Genomic DNA, 13,768 nt, shown 5'->3' on the forward strand with positions numbered 1-13,768 from the left:
ATTATTATTATATTGTGTGGACCACTCTATCTATACCACACTACAACTCTATATACCACTCTATTTCATACTTTAATTCTATTTCATACTTTAATTCTATTTAATACTTTAATTCTATTTCATACTTTAATTTTATTTCATACTTTAATTCTATTACTAATTACCATAAAGAGGAACAAAATAAACCAATTTTACCAAAAGTATAATATGACTTAGACTTACAAACACTACACTTGAAAGATCGTGCCTTTAAATGAAAAAGTCAGTCTTCATTGCACGACTATGTGCAACAGGGACAGTTTTTTGGGTTTACAAAGTCAAACAATAACACACTTTGACCCTGTCTGTCTGGGATCTCAATGACGAATTGTCTGTACCATGTTTGGAGGAGGTATTGTGGCCCCGGTATCAAATTGGGTACCGGGGCCACCCCACTATGCAGTCCAGATACTTGTTTGGTGGAATTCAGACCAGTTGAGGGTTTTATTATTATTATATTGTGTGGACCACTCTATCTATACCACACTACAACTCTATATACCACTCTATTTCATACTTTAATTCTATTTCATACTTTAATTCTATTTAATACTTTAATTCTATTTCATACTTTAATTTTATTTCATACTTTAATTCTATTACTAATTACCATAAAGAGGAACAAAATAAACCAATTTTACCAAAAGTATAATATGACTTAGACTTACAAACACTACACTTGAAAGATGGTGCCTTTAAATGAAAAAGTCAGTCTTCATTGCACGACTATGTGCAACAGGGACAGTTTTTTGGGTTTACAAAGTCAAACAATAACACTTTGACCCTGTCTGTCTGGGATCTCAATGACGAATTGTCTGTACCATGTTTGGAGGAGGTATTGTGGCCCCGGTATCAAATTGGGTACCGGGGCCACCCCACTATGCAGTCCAGATACTTGTTTGGTGGAATTCAGACCAGTTGAGGGTTTTATTATTATTATATTGTGTGGACCACTCTATCTATACCACACTACAACTCTATATACCACTCTATTTCATACTTTAATTCTATTTCATACTTTAATTCTATTTAATACTTTAATTCTATTTCATACTTTAATTCTATTTCATACTTTAATTCTATTACTAATTACCATAAAGAGGAACAAAATAAACCAATTTTACCAAAAGTATAATATGACTTAGACTTACAAACACTACACTTGAAAGATCGTGCCTTTAAATGAAAAAGTCAGTCTTCATTGCACGACTATGTGCAACAGGGACAGTTTTTTGGGTTTACAAAGTCAAACAATAACACTTTGACCCTGTCTGTCTAGGATCTCAATGACGAATTGTCTGTACCATGTTTGGAGGAGGTATTGTGGCCCCGGTATCAAATTGGGTACCGGGGCCACCCCACTATGCAGTCCAGATACTTGTTTGGTGGAATTCAGACCAGTTGAGGGTTTTATTATTATTATATTGTGTGGACCACTCTATCTATACCACACTACAACTCTATATACCACTCTATTTCATACTTTAATTCTATTTCATACTTTAATTCTATTTAATACTTTAATTCTATTTCATACTTTAATTCTATTTCATACTTTAATTCTATTACTAATTACCATAAAGAGGAACAAAATAAACCAATTTTACCAAAAGTATAATATGACTTAGACTTACAAACACTACACTTGAAAGATCGTGCCTTTAAATGAAAAAGTCAGTCTTCATTGCACGACTATGTGCAACAGGGACAGTTTTTTGGGTTTACAAAGTCAAACAATAACACTTTGACCCTGTCTGTCTGGGATCTCAATGACGAATTGTCTGTACCATGTTTGGAGGAGGTATTGTGGCCCCGGTATCAAATTGGGTACCGGGGCCACCCCACTATGCAGTCCAGATACTTGTTTGGTGGAATTCAGACCAGTTGAGGGTTTTATTATTATTATATTGTGTGGACCACTCTATCTATACCACACTACAACTCTATATACCACTCTATTTCATACTTTAATTCTATTTCATACTTTAATTCTATTTAATACTTTAATTCTATTTCATACTTTAATTTTATTTCATACTTTAATTCTATTACTAATTACCATAAAGAGGAACAAAATAAACCAATTTTACCAAAAGTATAATATGACTTAGACTTACAAACACTACACTTGAAAGATCGTGCCTTTAAATGAAAAAGTCAGTCTTCATTGCACGACTATGTGCAACAGGGACAGTTTTTTGGGTTTACAAAGTCAAACAATAACACTTTGACCCTGTCTGTCTGGGATCTCAATGACGAATTGTCTGTACCATGTTTGGAGGAGGTATTGTGGCCCCGGTATCAAATTGGGTACCGGGGCCACCCCACTATGCAGTCCAGATACTTGTTTGGTGGAATTCAGACCAGTTGAGGGTTTTATTATTATTATATTGTGTGGACCACTCTATCTATACCACACTACAACTCTATATACCACTCTATTTCATACTTTAATTCTATTTCATACTTTAATTCTATTTAATACTTTAATTCTATTTCATACTTTAATTTTATTTCATACTTTAATTCTATTACTAATTACCATAAAGAGGAACAAAATAAACCAATTTTACCAAAAGTATAATATGACTTAGACTTACAAACACTACACTTGAAAGATCGTGCCTTTAAATGAAAAAGTCAGTCTTCATTGCACGACTATGTGCAACAGGGACAGTTTTTTGGGTTTACAAAGTCAAACAATAACACTTTGACCCTGTCTGTCTGGGATCTCAATGACGAATTGTCTGTACCATGTTTGGAGGAGGTATTGTGGCCCCGGTATCAAATTGGGTACCGGGGCCACCCCACTATGCAGTCCAGATACTTGTTTGGTGGAATTCAGACCAGTTGAGGGTTTTATTATTATTATATTGTGTGGACCACTCTATCTATACCACACTACAACTCTATATACCACTCTATTTCATACTTTAATTCTATTTCATACTTTAATTCTATTTAATACTTTAATTCTATTTCATACTTTAATTCTATTTCATACTTTAATTCTATTACTAATTACCATAAAGAGGAACAAAATAAACCAATTTTACCAAAAGTATAATATGACTTAGACTTACAAACACTACACTTGAAAGATCGTGCCTTTAAATGAAAAAGTCAGTCTTCATTGCACGACTATGTGCAACAGGGACAGTTTTTTGGGTTTACAAAGTCAAACAATAACACTTTGACCCTGTCTGTCTGGGATCTCAATGACGAATTGTCTGTACCATGTTTGGAGGAGGTATTGTGGCCCCGGTTTCAAATTGGGTACCGGGGCCACCCCACTATGCAGTCCAGATACTTGTTTGGTGGAATTCAGACCAGTTGAGGGTTTTATTATTATTATATTGTGTGGACCACTCTATCTATACCACACTACAACTCTATATACCACTCTATTTCATACTTTAATTCTATTTCATACTTTAATTCTATTTAATACTTTAATTCTATTTCATACTTTAATTTTATTTCATACTTTAATTCTATTACTAATTACCATAAAGAGGAACAAAATAAACCAATTTTACCAAAAGTATAATATGACTTAGACTTACAAACACTACACTTGAAAGATCGTGCCTTTAAATGAAAAAGTCAGTCTTCATTGCACGACTATGTGCAACAGGGACAGTTTTTTGGGTTTACAAAGTCAAACAATAACACTTTGACCCTGTCTGTCTAGGATCTCAATGACGAATTGTCTGTACCATGTTTGGAGGAGGTATTGTGGCCCCGGTATCAAATTGGGTACCGGGGCCACCCCACTATGCAGTCCAGATACTTGTTTGGTGGAATTCAGACCAGTTGAGGGTTTTATTATTATTATATTGTGTGGACCACTCTATCTATACCACACTACAACTCTATATACCACTCTATTCCATACTTTAATTCTATTTCATACTTTAATTCTATTTAATACTTTAATTCTATTTCATACTTTAATTCTATTTCATACTTTAATTCTATTACTAATTACCATAAAGAGGAACAAAATAAACCAATTTTACCAAAAGTATAATATGACTTAGACTTACAAACACTACACTTGAAAGATCGTGCCTTTAAATGAAAAAGTCAGTCTTCATTGCACGACTATGTGCAACAGGGACAGTTTTTTGGGTTTACAAAGTCAAACAATAACACTTTGACCCTGTCTGTCTGGGATCTCAATGACGAATTGTCTGTACCATGTTTGGAGGAGGTATTGTGGCCCGGTATCAAATTGGGTACCGGGGCCACCCCACTATGCAGTCCAGATACTTGTTTGGTGGAATTCAGACCAGTTGAGGGTTTTACTATTATTATATTGTGTGGACCACTCTATCTATACCACACTACAACTCTATATACCACTCTATTTCATACTTTAATTCTATTTCATACTTTAATTCTATTTAATACTTTAATTCTATTTCATACTTTAATTTTATTTCATACTTTAATTCTATTACTAATTACCATAAAGAGGAACAAAATAAACCAATTTTACCAAAAGTATAATATGACTTAGACTTACAAACACTACACTTGAAAGATCGTGCCTTTAAATGAAAAAGTCAGTCTTCATTGCACGACTATGTGCAACAGGGACAATTTTTTGGGTTTACAAAGTCAAACAATAACACTTTGACCCTGTCTGTCTGGGATCTCAATGACGAATTGTCTGTACCATGTTTGGAGGAGGTATTGTGGCCCCGGTATCAAATTGGGTACCGGGGCCACCCCACTATGCAGTCCAGATACTTGTTTGGTGGAATTCAGACCAGTTGAGGGTTTTATTATTATTATATTGTGTGGACCACTCTATCTATACCACACTACAACTCTATATACCACTCTATTTCATACTTTAATTCTATTTCATACTTTAATTCTATTTAATACTTTAATTCTATTTCATACTTTAATTCTATTTCATACTTTAATTCTATTACTAATTACCATAAAGAGGAACAAAATAAACCAATTTTACCAAAAGTATAATATGACTTAGACTTACAAACACTACACTTGAAAGATCGTGCCTTTAAATGAAAAAGTCAGTCTTCATTGCACGACTATGTGCAACAGGGACAGTTTTTTGGGTTTACAAAGTCAAACAATAACACTTTGACCCTGTCTGTCTAGGATCTCAATGACGAATTGTCTGTACCATGTTTGGAGGAGGTATTGTGGCCCCGGTATCAAATTGGGTACCGGGGCCACCCCACTATGCAGTCCAGATACTTGTTTGGTGGAATTCAGACCAGTTGAGGGTTTTATTATTATTATATTGTGTGGACCACTCTATCTATACCACACTACAACTCTATATACCACTCTATTTCATACTTTAATTCTATTTCATACTTTAATTCTATTTAATACTTTAATTCTATTTCATACTTTAATTCTATTTCATACTTTAATTCTATTACTAATTACCATAAAGAGGAACAAAATAAACCAATTTTACCAAAAGTATAATATGACTTAGACTTACAAACACTACACTTGAAAGATCGTGCCTTTAAATGAAAAAGTCAGTCTTCATTCCACGACTATGTGCAACAGGGACAGTTTTTTGGGTTTACAAAGTCAAACAATAACACTTTGACCCTGTCTGTCTGGGATCTCAATGACGAATTGTCTGTACCATGTTTGGAGGAGGTATTGTGGCCCCGGTATCAAATTGGGTACCGGGGCCACCCCACTATGCAGTCCAGATACTTGTTTGGTGGAATTCAGACCAGTTGAGGGTTTTATTATTATTATATTGTGTGGACCACTCTATCTATACCACACTACAACTCTATATACCACTCTATTTCATACTTTAATTCTATTTCATACTTTAATTCTATTTAATACTTTAATTCTATTTCATACTTTAATTTTATTTCATACTTTAATTCTATTACTAATTACCATAAAGAGGAACAAAATAAACCAATTTTACCAAAAGTATAATATGACTTAGACTTACAAACACTACACTTGAAAGATTGTGCCTTTAAATGAAAAAGTCAGTCTTCATTGCACGACTATGTGCAACAGGGACAGTTTTTTGGGTTTACAAAGTCAAACAATAACACTTTGACCCTGTCTGTCTGGGATCTCAATGACGAATTGTCTGTACCATGTTTGGAGGAGGTATTGTGGCCCCGGTATCAAATTGGGTACCGGGGCCACCCCACTATGCAGTCCAGATACTTGTTTGGTGGAATTCAGACCAGTTGAGGGTTTTATTATTATTATATTGTGTGGACCACTCTATCTATACCACACTACAACTCTATATACCACTCTATTTCATACTTTAATTCTATTTCATACTTTAATTCTATTTAATACTTTAATTCTATTTCATACTTTAATTCTATTTCATACTTTAATTCTATTACTAATTACCATAAAGAGGAACAAAATAAACCAATTTTACCAAAAGTATAATATGACTTAGACTTACAAACACTACACTTGAAAGATCGTGCCTTTAAATGAAAAAGTCAGTCTTCATTGCACGACTATGTGCAACAGGGACAGTTTTTTGGGTTTACAAAGTCAAACAATAACACTTTGACCCTGTCTGTCTAGGATCTCAATGACGAATTGTCTGTACCATGTTTGGAGGAGGTATTGTGGCCCCGGTATCAAATTGGGTACCGGGGCCACCCCACTATGCAGTCCAGATACTTGTTTGGTGGAATTCAGACCAGTTGAGGGTTTTATTATTATTATATTGTGTGGACCACTCTATCTATACCACACTACAACTCTATATACCACTCTATTTCATACTTTAATTCTATTTCATACTTTAATTCTATTTAATACTTTAATTCTATTTCATACTTTAATTCTATTTCATACTTTAATTCTATTACTAATTACCATAAAGAGGAACAAAATAAACCAATTTTACCAAAAGTATAATATGACTTAGACTTACAAACACTACACTTGAAAGATCGTGCCTTTAAATGAAAAAGTCAGTCTTCATTGCACGACTATGTGCAACAGGGACAGTTTTTTGGGTTTACAAAGTCAAACAATAACACTTTGACCCTGTCTGTCTGGGATCTCAATGACGAATTGTCTGTACCATGTTTGGAGGAGGTATTGTGGCCCCGGTATCAAATTGGGTACCGGGGCCACCCCACTATGCAGTCCAGATACTTGTTTGGTGGAATTCAGACCAGTTGAGGGTTTTATTATTATTATATTGTGTGGACCACTCTATCTATACCACACTACAACTCTATATACCACTCTATTTCATACTTTAATTCTATTTCATACTTTAATTCTATTTAATACTTTAATTCTATTTCATACTTTCATTTTATTTCATACTTTAATTCTATTACTAATTACCATAAAGAGGAACAAAATAAACCAATTTTACCAAAAGTATAATATGACTTAGACTTACAAACACTACACTTGAAAGATTGTGCCTTTAAATGAAAAAGTCAGTCTTCATTGCACGACTATGTGCAACAGGGACAGTTTTTTGGGTTTACAAAGTCAAACAATAACACTTTGACCCTGTCTGTCTGGGATCTCAATGACGAATTGTCTGTACCATGTTTGGAGGAGGTATTGTGGCCCCGGTATCAAATTGGGTACCGGGGCCACCCCACTATGCAGTCCAGATACTTGTTTGGTGGAATTCAGACCAGTTGAGGGTTTTATTATTATTATATTGTGTGGACCACTCTATCTATACCACACTACAACTCTATATACCACTCTATTTCATACTTTAATTCTATTTCATACTTTAATTCTATTTAATACTTTAATTCTATTTCATACTTTAATTTTATTTCATACTTTAATTCTATTACTAATTACCATAAAGAGGAACAAAATAAACCAATTTTACCAAAAGTATAATATGACTTAGACTTACAAACACTACACTTGAAAGATTGTGCCTTTAAATGAAAAAGTCAGTCTTCATTGCACGACTATGTGCAACAGGGACAGTTTTTTGGGTTTACAAAGTCAAACAATAACACTTTGACCCTGTCTGTCTGGGATCTCAATGACGAATTGTCTGTACCATGTTTGGAGGAGGTATTGTGGCCCCGGTATCAAATTGGGTACCGGGGCCACCCCACTATGCAGTCCAGATACTTGTTTGGTGGAATTCAGACCAGTTGAGGGTTTTATTATTATTATATTGTGTGGACCACTCTATCTATACCACACTACAACTCTATATACCACTCTATTTCATACTTTAATTCTATTTCATACTTTAATTCTATTTAATACTTTAATTCTATTTCATACTTTAATTCTATTTCATACTTTAATTCTATTACTAATTACCATAAAGAGGAACAAAATAAACCAATTTTACCAAAAGTATAATATGACTTAGACTTACAAACACTACACTTGAAAGATCGTGCCTTTAAATGAAAAAGTCAGTCTTCATTGCACGACTATGTGCAACAGGGACAGTTTTTTGGGTTTACAAAGTCAAACAATAACACTTTGACCCTGTCTGTCTAGGATCTCAATGACGAATTGTCTGTACCATGTTTGGAGGAGGTATTGTGGCCCCGGTATCAAATTGGGTACCGGGGCCACCCCACTATGCAGTCCAGATACTTGTTTGGTGGAATTCAGACCAGTTGAGGGTTTTATTATTATTATATTGTGTGGACCACTCTATCTATACCACACTACAACTCTATATACCACTCTATTTCATACTTTAATTCTATTTCATACTTTAATTCTATTTAATACTTTAATTCTATTTCATACTTTAATTCTATTTCATACTTTAATTCTATTACTAATTACCATAAAGAGGAACAAAATAAACCAATTTTACCAAAAGTATAATATGACTTAGACTTACAAACACTACACTTGAAAGATCGTGCCTTTAAATGAAAAAGTCAGTCTTCATTGCACGACTATGTGCAACAGGGACAGTTTTTTGGGTTTACAAAGTCAAACAATAACACTTTGACCCTGTCTGTCTGGGATCTCAATGACGAATTGTCTGTACCATGTTTGGAGGAGGTATTGTGGCCCCGGTATCAAATTGGGTACCGGGGCCACCCCACTATGCAGTCCAGATACTTGTTTGGTGGAATTCAGACCAGTTGAGGGTTTTATTATTATTATATTGTGTGGACCACTCTATCTATACCACACTACAACTCTATATACCACTCTATTTCATACTTTAATTCTATTTCATACTTTAATTCTATTTAATACTTTAATTCTATTTCATACTTTAATTTTATTTCATACTTTAATTCTATTACTAATTACCATAAAGAGGAACAAAATAAACCAATTTTACCAAAAGTATAATATGACTTAGACTTACAAACACTACACTTGAAAGATTGTGCCTTTAAATGAAAAAGTCAGTCTTCATTGCACGACTATGTGCAACAGGGACAGTTTTTTGGGTTTACAAAGTCAAACAATAACACTTTGACCCTGTCTGTCTGGGATCTCAATGACGAATTGTCTGTACCATGTTTGGAGGAGGTATTGTGGCCCCGGTATCAAATTGGGTACCGGGGCCACCCCACTATGCAGTCCAGATACTTGTTTGGTGGAATTCAGACCAGTTGAGGGTTTTATTATTATTATATTGTGTGGACCACTCTATCTATACCACACTACAACTCTATATACCACTCTATTTCATACTTTAATTCTATTTCATACTTTAATTCTATTTAATACTTTAATTCTATTTCATACTTTAATTCTATTTCATACTTTAATTCTATTACTAATTACCATAAAGAGGAACAAAATAAACCAATTTTACCAAAAGTATAATATGACTTAGACTTACAAACACTACACTTGAAAGATTGTGCCTTTAAATGAAAAAGTCAGTCTTCATTGCACGACTATGTGCAACAGGGACAGTTTTTTGGGTTTACAAAGTCAAACAATAACACTTTGACCCTGTCTGTCTAGGATCTCAATGACGAATTGTCTGTACCATGTTTGGAGGAGGTATTGTGGCCCCGGTATCAAATTGGGTACCGGGGCCACCCCACTATGCAGTCCAGATACTTGTTTGGTGGAATTCAGACCAGTTGAGGGTTTTATTATTATTATATTGTGTGGACCACTCTATCTATACCACACTACAACTCTATATACCACTCTATTTCATACTTTAATTCTATTTCATACTTTAATTCTATTTAATACTTTAATTCTATTTCATACTTTAATTTTATTTCATACTTTAATTCTATTACTAATTACCATAAAGAGGAACAAAATAAACCAATTTTACCAAAAGTATAATATGACTTAGACTTACAAACACTACACTTGAAAGATCGTGCCTTTAAATGAAAAAGTCAGTCTTCATTGCACGACTATGTGCAACAGGGACAGTTTTTTGGGTTTACAAAGTCAAACAATAACACTTTGACCCTGTCTGTCTGGGATCTCAATGACGAATTGTCTGTACCATGTTTGGAGGAGGTATTGTGGCCCCGGTATCAAATTGGGTACCGGGGCCACCCCACTATGCAGTCCAGATACTTGTTTGGTGGAATTCAGACCAGTTGAGGGTTTTATTATTATTATATTGTGTGGACCACTCTATCTATACCACACTACAACTCTATATACCACTCTATTTCATACTTTAATTCTATTTCATACTTTAATTCTATTTAATACTTTAATTCTATTTCATACTTTAATTTTATTTCATACTTTAATTCTATTACTAATTACCATAAAGAGGAACAAAATAAACCAATTTTACCAAAAGTATAATATGACTTAGACTTACAAACACTACACTTGAAAGATCGTGCCTTTAAATGAAAAAGTCAGTCTTCATTGCACGACTATGTGCAACAGGGACAGTTTTTTGGGTTTACAAAGTCAAACAATAACACTTTGACCCTGTCTGTCTGGGATCTCAATGACGAATTGTCTGTACCATGTTTGGAGGAGGTATTGTGGCCCCGGTATCAAATTGGGTACCGGGGCCACCCCACTATGCAGTCCAGATACTTGTTTGGTGGAATTCAGACCAGTTGAGGGTTTTATTATTATTATATTGTGTGGACCACTCTATCTATACCACACTACAACTCTATATACCACTCTATTTCATACTTTAATTCTATTTCATACTTTAATTCTATTTAATACTTTAATTCTATTTCATACTTTAATTCTATTTCATACTTTAATTCTATTACTAATTACCATAAAGAGGAACAAAATAAACCAATTTTACCAAAAGTATAATATGACTTAGACTTACAAACACTACACTTGAAAGATCGTGCCTTTAAATGAAAAAGTCAGTCTTCATTGCACGACTATGTGCAACAGGGACAGTTTTTTGGGTTTACAAAGTCAAACAATAACACTTTGACCCTGTCTGTCTGGGATCTCAATGACGAATTGTCTGTACCATGTTTGGAGGAGGTATTGTGGCCCCGGTATCAAATTGGGTACCGGGGCCACCCCACTATGCAGTCCAGATACTTGTTTGGTGGAATTCAGACCAGTTGAGGGTTTTATTATTATTATATTGTGTGGACCAGTCTATCTATACCACACTACAACTCTATATACTACTCTATTTCATACTTTAATTCTATTTCATACTTTAATTCTATTTAATACTTTAATTCTATTTCATACTTTAATTTTATTTCATACTTTAATTCTATTACTAATTACCATAAAGAGGAACAAAATAAACCAATTTTACCAAAAGTATAATATGACTTAGACTTACAAACACTACACTTGAAAGATCGTGCCTTTAAATGAAAAAGTCAGTCTTCATTGCACGACTATGTGCAACAGGGACAGTTTTTTGGGTTTACAAAGTCAAACAATAACACTTTGACCCTGTCTGTCTGGGATCTCAATGACGAATTGTCTGTACCATGTTTGGAGGAGGTATTGTGGCCCCGGTATCAAATTGGGTACCGGGGCCACCCCACTATGCAGTCCAGATACTTGTTTGGTGGAATTCAGACCAGTTGAGGGTTTTATTATTATTATATTGTGTGGACCACTCTATCTATACCACACTACAACTCTATATACCACTCTATTTCATACTTTAATTCTATTTCATACTTTAATTCTATTTAATACTTTAATTCTATTTCATACTTTAATTCTATTTCATACTTTAATTCTATTACTAATTACCATAAAGAGGAACAAAATAAACCAATTTTACCAAAAGTATAATATGACTTAGACTTACAAACACTACAATTGAAAGATCGTGCCTTTAAATGAAAAAGTCAGTCTTCATTGCACGACTATGTGCAACAGGGACAGTTTTTTGGGTTTACAAAGTCAAACAATAACACTTTGACCCTGTCTGTCTGGGATCTCAATGACGAATTGTCTGTACCATGTTTGGAGGAGGTATTGTGGCCCCGGTATCAAATTGGGTACCGGGGCCACCCCACTATGCAGTCCAGATACTTGTTTGGTGGAATTCAGACCAGTTGAGGGTTTTATTATTATTATATTGTGTGGACCACTCTATCTATACCACACTACAACTCTATATACCACTCTATTTCATACTTTAATTCTATTTCATACTTTAATTCTATTTAATACTTTAATTCTATTTCATACTTTAATTTTATTTCATACTTTAATTCTATTACTAATTACCATAAAGAGGAACAAAATAAACCAATTTTACCAAAAGTATAATATGACTTAGACTTACAAACACTACACTTGAAAGATCGTGCCTTTAAATGAAAAAGTCAGTCTTCATTGCACGACTATGTGCAACAGGGACAGTTTTTTGGGTTTACAAAGTCAAACAATAACACTTTGACCCTGTCTGTCTGGGATCTCAATGACGAATTGTCTGTACCATGTTTGGAGGAGGTATTGTGGCCCCGGTATCAAATTGGGTACCGGGGCCACCCCACTATGCAGTCCAGATACTTGTTTGGTGGAATTCAGACCAGTTGAGGGTTTTATTATTATTATATTGTGTGGACCACTCTATCTATACCACACTACAACTCTATATACCACTCTATTTCATACTTTAATTCTATTTCATACTTTAATTCTATTTAATACTTTAATTCTATTTCATACTTTAATTCTATTTCATACTTTAATTCTATTACTAATTACCATAAAGAGGAACAAAATAAACCAATTTTACCAAAAGTATAATATGACTTAGACTTACAAACACTACACTTGAAAGATCGTGCCTTTAAATGAAAAAGTCAGTCTTCACTGCACGACTATGTGCAACCGGGACAGTTTTTTGGGTTTACAAAGTCAAACAATAACACTTTGACGCTGTCTGTCTGGGATCTCAATGACGAATTGTCTGTACCATGTTTGGAGGAGGTATTGTGGCCCCGGTATCAAATTGGGTACCGGGGCCACCCCACTATGCAGTCCAGATACTTGTTTGGTGGAATTCTGACACGTGGAGGGTTTTTTAATTATATTGTGGCCTCGGTACCAAATTGTGTACCGGGGCCACCACACTACGCAGTCAAGATAGATAGATGCGTATCATAGATAAAGTACATTCAGTGGTGTGGGGCAAATTGAAAAATATTCAAAATGCACTGACATTATCAAAAACAAGAGGTTGTCACACGCTAAAACTCCAACATGTATATGATGGAGAGGATGGAGGAGCAGCCGTATGTGTAGTGTAATGCAGACCTGTTGAAGG

The sequence above is a fragment of the Mixophyes fleayi genome, chromosome 3, assembly GCF_038048845.1.
Source record: "Mixophyes fleayi isolate aMixFle1 chromosome 3, aMixFle1.hap1, whole genome shotgun sequence".
In the NCBI taxonomy this organism is placed as follows: domain Eukaryota; kingdom Metazoa; phylum Chordata; class Amphibia; order Anura; family Limnodynastidae; genus Mixophyes; species Mixophyes fleayi.